This window comes from Tenrec ecaudatus, chromosome 1 (assembly GCF_050624435.1).
Source record: "Tenrec ecaudatus isolate mTenEca1 chromosome 1, mTenEca1.hap1, whole genome shotgun sequence".
Classification (NCBI taxonomy): domain Eukaryota; kingdom Metazoa; phylum Chordata; class Mammalia; order Afrosoricida; family Tenrecidae; genus Tenrec; species Tenrec ecaudatus.
In genome coordinates this window covers 256,019,183-256,028,738 of record NC_134530.1, presented here as the reverse complement: position 1 = coordinate 256,028,738, position 9,556 = coordinate 256,019,183, and the positions used below count along the sequence as shown (strand labels likewise).

At 41.2% G+C, this 9,556-nt stretch overlaps 1 pseudogene; it reads right to left on the bottom strand.

The window, feature by feature from the left end:
• Positions 1-676: 676 nt before the first annotated feature.
• On the bottom strand, positions 677-1,484 carry LOC142440167 (5-azacytidine-induced protein 2 pseudogene; annotated as a pseudogene).
• Between the last annotated feature and the right edge of the window lie 8,072 nt (positions 1,485-9,556).

Sequence of the window (9,556 nt, the reverse complement as noted above, 5' to 3'; positions counted from 1 at the left end):
CGGTTTAAGAAGTGATTTAAAATTTTAAACACAATCATATGTAGAGATTGAATACCTAGACACAAGAATATTTTATTTTAATATTTATTAACATTGCCTTTAATTATTTTATAAAATTTGAAGTAACTTACACAATTTAACTTTCATACAGTGGCCTCCTTGATTGTTTTCCTGTATGATATATCAGTATCATATGCTTCATAAATCCATATCCAAAAATATAAATTCCTTCCTTTTTCTGAGAAGCTAAAATTCACAAGGGTAATCAAAGGTAAAAGCAGTCTTTTTGAAACACCTCCCACCATTTATTAGTACCAAATATCTAATTCTTTTCCAGAATATGGAGCTATATTCATGCTAGAAAATTAATTTGTAGTTATAGTATGTGTAGATGCAGATACACTGAAAAGCTGCAATTTTTTAAACAAAATCCACTTTAGGTTCAATTAATTCTGAATTTTTGAACTCAGAATAAACCAGGAGAACCACTGAAGGTGATGCAACAGCTTTATGACCCAATCAAATAATTGCAGAATTAATTCTTATAAAGGCAGTTTTGATTATGCTAATTCAAGTAATGCGGTGGTGGCAGGTTAGGGAAAGGCAACTTTTTGCTTCTATTTTCTTCAAAGACTGTTTCCCTGGACTTAGGGGCCTTGAAAAAAAAACCCAAGAATTATCTTCCAGAGCATTTTTGCCATGGGCACTGTGTTTCTGAATGCTTGTATCCCCAAGAAAGGCTTCCTCGTATCTCTCTGTGGAGAGTGGCTTGCTCTGGTAACATCTGTGTTTCTCCTGGGAAGAGAACAGATGTGGTATGAGGAAAAGGGTTGTCATTTGAGGACGGAGGGGGCTGTCTTTTGTGCTCTAGTAAATTTTTCAAGTACAACTTTGTGCCCTTTCTCCCACGGTCTCCCGGGCTCTGTGCTGGCGCACAGGCCTCCCTGCTCACAGTGGGAGCTTTCCATTCTCTCAGAAGCCTGGCTTGCACTTGAGTCACCGGTGTCGATTGAACATCTTTCTTTGGTTCCCAGGACATGTGCTTCCTGTGTTCCTTTGGCAGGCTCTGTCTTTGGGGCTCTCTGCTCTTCAGATGGTCATCTTGAGACGGGGTCTTGCTTGGGATTTGTGTGGCTCTATTTTGAGGTCGCTGCATGCTTTCCTCATCCGTTCACACCGTGGGGCTCCATTCAGGTCACAGGCTCAACGTTTCTACCTCCCAGGGCGATGCAGGTGGATCTGAATTCCTCATCGCCTCCTGCATTTCCACCTCCGTTCTAAGTGGGAGGAGATCTAGTCTACTTCTCAGACTGTGGGTGTTCGTGCAATATTTTCAAAGATTCAGACTCTGTGAATCAAGAGGTCTGCATTTTATCCAATTTGCTCTTCAACTGATTTCTATCAATGCAGACCTCTTGATTCACAGCCAGGCATTTTTGGCTTGTTTTCGTCCCTCGGAACCTGTTTCTTATTGAATGGAACATTTCTTCCAAAGAATCTTATTATCTAATTTAGCAAAGTGTTCTCTTTTTCCGAACCCTGCCAAACCCTGGTTTCTGCCAGAGCCCTGGAGATGCATCCACCACCACCATGAGATCCACAAGACTTTGCACCCACCAGCCTGCGTGATCTTCCTGCATTCGGCATCATAGCATGTGGCTGCATGAGTCTGAAGAAGGATGAGTATTGGGCTTATGGACTTGAGTTGGACTGTGCTGGGATGTTTTCTTGATAAACATTTACTTCTTGGTATAAGCTCTTTCTTACACTTATATGAGTGCCACTGGATTTGTTTCTCTAGTCAACCCGGCCCAACACAGTCTTCTAACTACAAGGACCCCAGTTCAAACCCACCAGTGGCTCCAAGAAAAACAGGACTTTCTACTCCTGTAACCAATTACAGTCTCAGAAACTCCCATAGGGTTGCTATGAGTTGGCATGTCCTTGATGGCAGTGAGTTTGGCTTTTCACTTTTATTCTGAAAAGTCTGTGGATTTTGTGTCTGAGGCCTTTCTCTCCAGGTTGTCCTCATCTCCACTATGTTGTCATACTCATTTCTTAAAACTTTGTTCAGGGCCATTCTCTTCTTAATTTGTTTTTAGTCTTTTATTTTTAAAAAGAATTCTCTTCAGATTTTTTTGAGACCACCTTCTTCAGACTCATATTCAAGACCACGTTCTTTAGCATCATTTTTTAGGCATCTTCAAATTGTCCCCCATTGTCTGTTTTCTCAAACGTTTTTTAATCTTTAGATTCTTTAAATGCGGTTGTAGTTGCAGCTTATTGAACATTCAGCCAGGATGTGCTGTGGTGCTTACAAAGGTAGATCACGTCTTATAAAAATAACAAGGAGTTTTTTTTCCTTCACTGTTCTAAACATTAAAGATTATTTCCAAACTCAAATTCAAGAAGAAGACAAGGAGAAAACCACTCTACAAATTAGAAGTTATAATTACCAGAGAATGAGGGGTGTGGATGCACAAAGAAATCCAAACGTATTTAGATGACATGGTGGTATGGGCAGAGTCAGAACAAAAACATGATAGAATTTATATTTAGGGTTAGGGGTAAGGAGTTAGGATTAGGGTTAGGCTTAAAATATGTTTAGGCCCAGGGTTTTGTGTAGTGTTATGGGAAGGGGGGTAGTGGTTGAGCTAGGGCTAGGAGTAGTGATAGCTACTAGCAGTAGTGTTATGGTATGAGTTAGGTTTAGGACTAAGGGTTAAGGTGAGGTTTCGTCATTGAAATGAGTGTTGACCCTGCCCTAGTAACTAATGTTAGAATTACAATTAGGGTTGTTTTAGGGTTACTCTGAGCGATTGTGCTAGGGCTAGGCATAGGGCTTGGTACAGCATCAAAACTAGGATCAGAAGTGGGGATGGGTTGTAAGTATAGACCTTGGGTTTTGTATCGTGCCAAACTCATTTAAAATGGTCGTGCTACTTGACTCTGAGAGACTGGTGGCACTCCTCCAATCACTTCACTAATTCACCCGTAGAATACGGAACTGAACTAGTCCAAGAGGGCATCTCCCAACCAAACTATAGAGGAATCCGCTCCTTAAAACAGTCAATGCTAAAAGACTAAAAGGGCAAAGCTTTACAAAAAAGAAATTTTAGAAAACAAGAAGCGGCACAGAAATTAAGCAAATGAAAATGAGGAATTTTTATTAGAAACAGAATACCATATTTCCTAGTATAATTTGTGTAAGGATTATTGAATGGAAAACTAATTTGGCTTGTAAACATTCATCTAAAGCACAACAAAATGTTCTAATATATTTGAACATATATAATATGTTCAATATATACAATATTATAGAAATATATTCAATATATATACAAAATATAAACAATGTATGTATTTAATATATACAATATAATACATTCAATATATGATATTATATGTAACATATAATATATGTATCATATAATATAGATACTGCTATATAAATATATATTGTTATATCAAAATTGATATATTTTAATATTCAATATATATTATATATATTAAGAAAACAGAACCAATCAATTCTACAAAAAACATACAATGAGATCCAAAAAAGTGAGTTTTTTTTAAAGCTAACTATTTAAATTTAAAAAAAAACCTTATCACCTACTTTGTCAAGTCTGTGATTCCATTCATGGAAACATTTTCAAACTCATCTGTTTGGATGGCTGACAGCACCTCCCTTACTTTTTTCTTCACCTCTTCTGTGTCCTCAAATCACTGTCCCTTCATGTCTCTCTGCATTCTGAGAAACAAAAAGAAGTTGCACAGAGTGAAGTCAGGTGGTCAGGTGTGTGGGGTAAGAGAGGCATGCTGGGTTGTTTTGTTTTGTTTGCCAAAAACTGGAGCATTGAGCTGGCTGCACGAGCAGGTGCATTGTCCTGGTGGCAAAACCAGTCCTCCAACTGCCACAAATCAGGCCTTTGTTTTTTCTTTTCTCGAAATTATGCCTTTTTTTTATCACACTCTAGTACACAAGCTTTTCAGAATGTCTAAATAGAAAGTTTGATTAACCGTCTGACCTGGTGGAAAGAACTCCAAATGTGCTATGCCCCTCACATTTAAAAAACAAAAAAAGTAAGAGCATCTTCTTGATCATTGATTTCACTCAATGAGCTTTTTTTGGGTGAGGTGATGATGGTAGCTTCCACTGACGTGGTTGATGTTTGTTTTTAGGGTCGGAAGACTAAAACCATGTGTCATCACCAGTAATGACCTTGGGGAAAAGAAGTCTGGGTTGATTTGGAGCTATTTTTTTTTCAAAGCATGGCATGTTTCTACTCAACACTCTTTTTGCTGGTCAGTCAGAACCCGAGGCACAAATTTCGCAGGGACCCTTCTCATTCCCAAATCTTCTGTTAAAATTTGCTGAACTGAGCTCCAAGATAGTCCATATAACTTCCTCATCTCTTACAATAGTCTGTCATTGATTTTCAAGCACAAATTCATGAATTTTGTCAACATTTTTGTCTGTTTGGGAAATGGATCAACATCTAAAATGAGGTTTGTCATCAATCTACAGTTTTTACCTTTTTTGAAACAAGGAAACAACTTGTACACTTGAGTTTTTCCCATAGTGTTGTCCATGTAAGCTGTGTTCCACCTCGCTACAGGTTCTGTGGCAATTTTCTCAAGCAGGAAACAAAATTTCACAGCCGCACGCTGTTCTCTTAAATTGCCCATCATGAAAAACAAGTTTCAAGCGAAACTGCTTTTACAAAAAAAATGCACTGTGACCAGAGAAGCTTCCCAGGTGACACCACTGGGTGCACTAATTCAGAGGGAGTTGCTCGATGCTCACCTAGCGGGGAAAACACATACTACGAAAGCTCCACCTCACAGAGCCTTTTCCTACTTTTCTCTTTTTTCCTTTTTTTCCTCCTGCCCCACTATTATGTTTACCCATCATTCATCTCTTAATAATCCCTCTCCGATACAATTCGATTCATCAAGCAAGACCAGAAAAGCTATACTTCCACCCTCCTTGCTATCAATTTTAGAACACCCACTCTTCCCCTGTACCTGTCATTATTGGCTCACTGCTTGCCTCCCCCCAACTCCTTTCCTCGGTTATTTAATCTCCTGACTACTGCTTCTATGAACATCGATTGTGGATCCAAGCAAGACAAAATATGTGACAGCTCCAATCTTTTCTCCATTATTATGATATCACCTATTGTTCCAGTTGTGAGAGTTTTGGTCTTCTTTATGTTGAGCTGTAATCACATGAAGGCAGCAATCCTGGATCTTCATCAGCAAGTACTCAATAAGTGTACTCTTTGTAAACATTATAGCCTGGCAACATTATAGCCTGGCAACCTACATGCGACAGTCCTACGTTGTCTTAAAAGGTCACTGTGCATCAGAATCAACTCGACAGCAATCAGTTTGGTATTTTGACATACTAAATGCTTTGAAATTAGAAAGGTTCTAGGGTCTGAGTTCATTCCATACCTTGAAAATGAATTTTCCTACTGTCCACTAGATGGTGTCCAACACACACTCACACACACACCTGCACTAGCTGGAGACACAACTAAGCCTAACCAGAAGCGACATTAACAAAAGATGCCTGCAAACTCTAGCTCACTCTCATTTCACTATTCTTTTGGCTGGTAAAATCCTTGCTCATGATCCAAGCCAGGGTCTTTTTAAATGCTCTCAAAGTGGAAAATGATCAAAGAAAACAAGAAGAACTGATGCATTACAATAGTTGTGTTGGCAATACTTGTGTTGACAAAGAACATTAAATATACCCTGGACTACCATTAGAATGGACAAATTAGCTTATAAAGAAATAGAGTTAGAAAGCTTCTTAAACATAAAGATAGTGAGACTTATGCTAGTGTAACTCAGGCACATCATCAGCAAAGACCAATCCTGGAAAAGAAAATCACGTTCGGTAAAGTGGAGGGCCAGTGGAGCTAAGGAGTCAACACAACAGCAACAACTAAGAAATGAACCATAGCAGTTTATCATCACAGTGACTGGTAAGCAGGGGACCTTTTGTTCTGTTCTGCATGGGTTCACCATGAGTTGGAGCTGACTCGAAGTAGGTAATAACATACTTAGAGAAGAAATCTGACAGCTAGCAGGAGAAGATGTGCCGTGTAGATAATTCTTCTGACTGCATTGTGAGGAATAGAGGAGAACCACAGACCAGGGACAGGGTCTGTCAGGAGGTGACTATGACCACTCAGGCCAGCGGTGATGACAACCTGGGCCAGGATTGGCAGTGGGGAGGGGGAAATGTGGATGGGCTTAGTAGGCAGAAAAGACAGAGTCTGATGGAAGATTGGGTTTAACATTTAAAAATTTTTAATTTCCATTTTTTTAAAATTGGGAGTTAATACATGTATCATTCCATAGTTCAGTCACATCAAGCAATATTGTACAATTGTGGACACACTCAGTTTCCAATCATTATTTTCCTTCATGGACATCCTCTCTTTCACCACTCACCCCATCCCATCCCCCCGACATCTGTATCCCCCCACCCCCCCCAAAACCCTTTTTCTACTAACTGCCCCTTATAGGTTCATCAATCCTTGGGTCCATATACTGAGAAACAGAAAAACATAACACAAATTCAAGAGGATGACCGCCCCCCCCAAAGACATAACACATGTGAGATAAACCCTAATATGTACCAACAAACACCAAAAAAACAAAAAAATGTTGAAAAATAGATCAGGTCCACCATGCCTCAAAGGGCAGGGGAGGTGGGGGGATCAACTGGCAAGGTTTTGACCAATCAAGTCAGGTTTATCTCTTTGATCTTCTGTAGTCATCTCTCTAATGTACACTGTTTAATAACCACTTTCCTTTTGTGTTAGTGCAGGTAGAATAGAGAAACAAATCCAGAGACAAATCATGTGTGTGTACAAGAGAGCTTTTATAGCAAAGAGTAATTTTATATTAAGAAAACATCCCAGCTCAGTCCAGATCAAGTTCATAAGGCTGATATTAGCCCATATGTCCGATGCTAGTCTCTAAATTCCTCTTCAGACTCATGCACCACATGCAATAATGTCAAATGCATGAAAATCATAAGCCTGTGGGTGGAAAATCTTGTGGCTCCAGTGGTGGTAGAAACATCTCTGGCAGCCATCAGTTTGGCTCCATGTGGCTTGTGAAGCAGAGAGAGGATTCCCAGAATCCTCATGGGAGGGCTATGCCCACAAGGAGAGATCAAGCTGTGACCTGATTCATAGGCTAGACTCCAACCCTTAATTCTTATTTATCAAGTTGCCATGGAATTGTGTAACTACTACATCTACCAACCCTCTGTTGCTCACAGAGGGAGATCACCGGACACTTATTTCCTATGTAGATTCCAAAATCTTACCTCGAGCTCCCCTGACATCTATGGCCTTCTGCAAACTGGATTTCCATAATTTAGCCTCTAATACTGTTCCCTCTTGTGACTCAGTAGCATTTGCTACTCCCTCCACAACAAAAGGACAAACCAGAGTTGTATTTCATTCCCGCGAGCAATCATTTATTGAGAAGCTATTGATTCCAGACAAGATGCTAGTCCTTGAGGGGGTTTGGTTGCTGCAGTATGGACTTGAATTCATGATGACTCATGTGTGTCAGAATAGAACTGGGCCCCAGAGGGCTTTCAGCGGCTGATTTTTCTGAAGTAGATTGCCAGGCCCTTTTCCCAGAGGCACCTCTAGGTGGACTAGAACCTCCGACCATTCAGTCAGAGGCTGCATGGGTTGTCTGTTTGTACCGCCCAGGGAATCTAAGCTCTGGAGTTGCCAAAGTGAATAAGACATTCTCTTTGTACCCAAGTACCTCTTTGTACCTCTGTTTGTGGTTGTAGCTTTATTAAGGTCGAGGAGACTTTATTAAGGTCTAGTAGAGAAAAAGTACAGCATACAGTGGTCAAACGGCCAAGGTAGGTATGAATTGAAGCTCGAACAGTCAGAGAAAACTTATGAGCAGCCCCCTCCAGCTCCAAGCTCAGATCAAGTTTCATCTCCTCCCAGGAAACCTCCATGGCAGAACCCCGGGTTCATTCAAAAACCTACCACTATGAGCCAAGGTGCCTATCCCATGACCAAACTCTGAAGGTAGCCTTGGTTCCTAGGGCCTCCCCTGGGTCTGTGAGTGGCTTCAGACAACGATCAAAAGTCTTCATTGTCCATCCTCAGAAACCAGCATCTAGAGCACAGCGGCTCTTTGGAAGTTGTTTGCTGGTTAAATAGGAGGTTCCGTTCAAGCTGTGTCTTTGTGTGTGGAGAGACTTTAGAGGACAACAATAGTGTTGCATGGTGCAGGAATGGGTAGATGTAGTCAGAGGGGAAGGGAAAAATATAGCAAATGCAGGAGGTTCTCAGCTGCTTCTGTGCCCCTCTCATTCACTACTCTCTGGGAGAGTGGCGGCTGGCTGCACTTCTGGTCACTCGGAGTGTGTGCAGACAAGGAAAGATCCCACTTTTCTTGTCTCAAGTTCTGGTGTGCTAGACCAGGGTCTGAAAGGAATCGGCTTACAAAAATTCCATATCGTGGCATTCTATTAGGGGAACCAACAATTCACCCATCTGTCTCCTCTTTAGGGGCTTCTATTCTGCTTCTTCTAGTTACTATTTAATTTAACTCGCTTCTATATCCTTTCCTCCATTTTAAACCCATGACTTTTGGTGACCAGGCCTCAGCCCCCTTCATAATGTCCTTCTCTTCTTAAAAATTACATGTGTGCACAAAGAGATCTCTTCTTAAGAATTACGTGTTTGCCAACGGCTGGAGCCAAAGTGGGTGAACAAGTAAATGTGGTGAAGAAAGCTGATGGTTCCCGGCTATCAAAAGAGATAGTGACTGGGGTCTTAAAGGCTTGAAGATAAACAAGCGGCCATCTAGCTCAGAAGCAACAAAGTCCACATGGAAGAACACACCAGCCTGTGTGATCGAGTGGTCCCAAAGGGATCAGTTACCAGGCATCAAAGAACAAAAAATCATATCATTGACTGCACACCTCCATGATAGGATCGCTGAAGACAAAGGGGTGCATAAGCAAATGTGGTGAAGAAAGCTGATGGTGCCCGGCTATCAAAAGAGATAGTGTCTGGGGTCTTAAAGGCTTGAAGGTGAACAAGCGGCCATCTAGCTCAGAAGCAAAAAAGCCCACATGGAAGAAGCACACCGGCCACTGCGATCACGAGGTGCCAAGGGACCAGGTATAAGGCATCATGCAAAAAAAAAAAAAGATATATGTGTGTGTATGTATGTGTATATGTGTGTATATGTACATATATACCATATTAAATGAAGGGGGAAGTGCAGAGTGGAGACCCAAGGCCCAAGTGTCGGCCAATGGAGATCCCCTCATAGAGGGGTTTAGGAGAGGAGATGGGTTAATTAGGGTGTGAGGTAGTATCGATGAAGAACACAGCTTTCCCCCAGATCCTGGATGCTTCCTCCCCCCAACTACCATGATCCGAATTCTACCTTGCAGGCCTGGATAGGACAGAGGCTGTACACTGGTACATATGAGGGCTGGAGGCACAGGGAATCCAGGGTGATGATACCTTCAGGACCA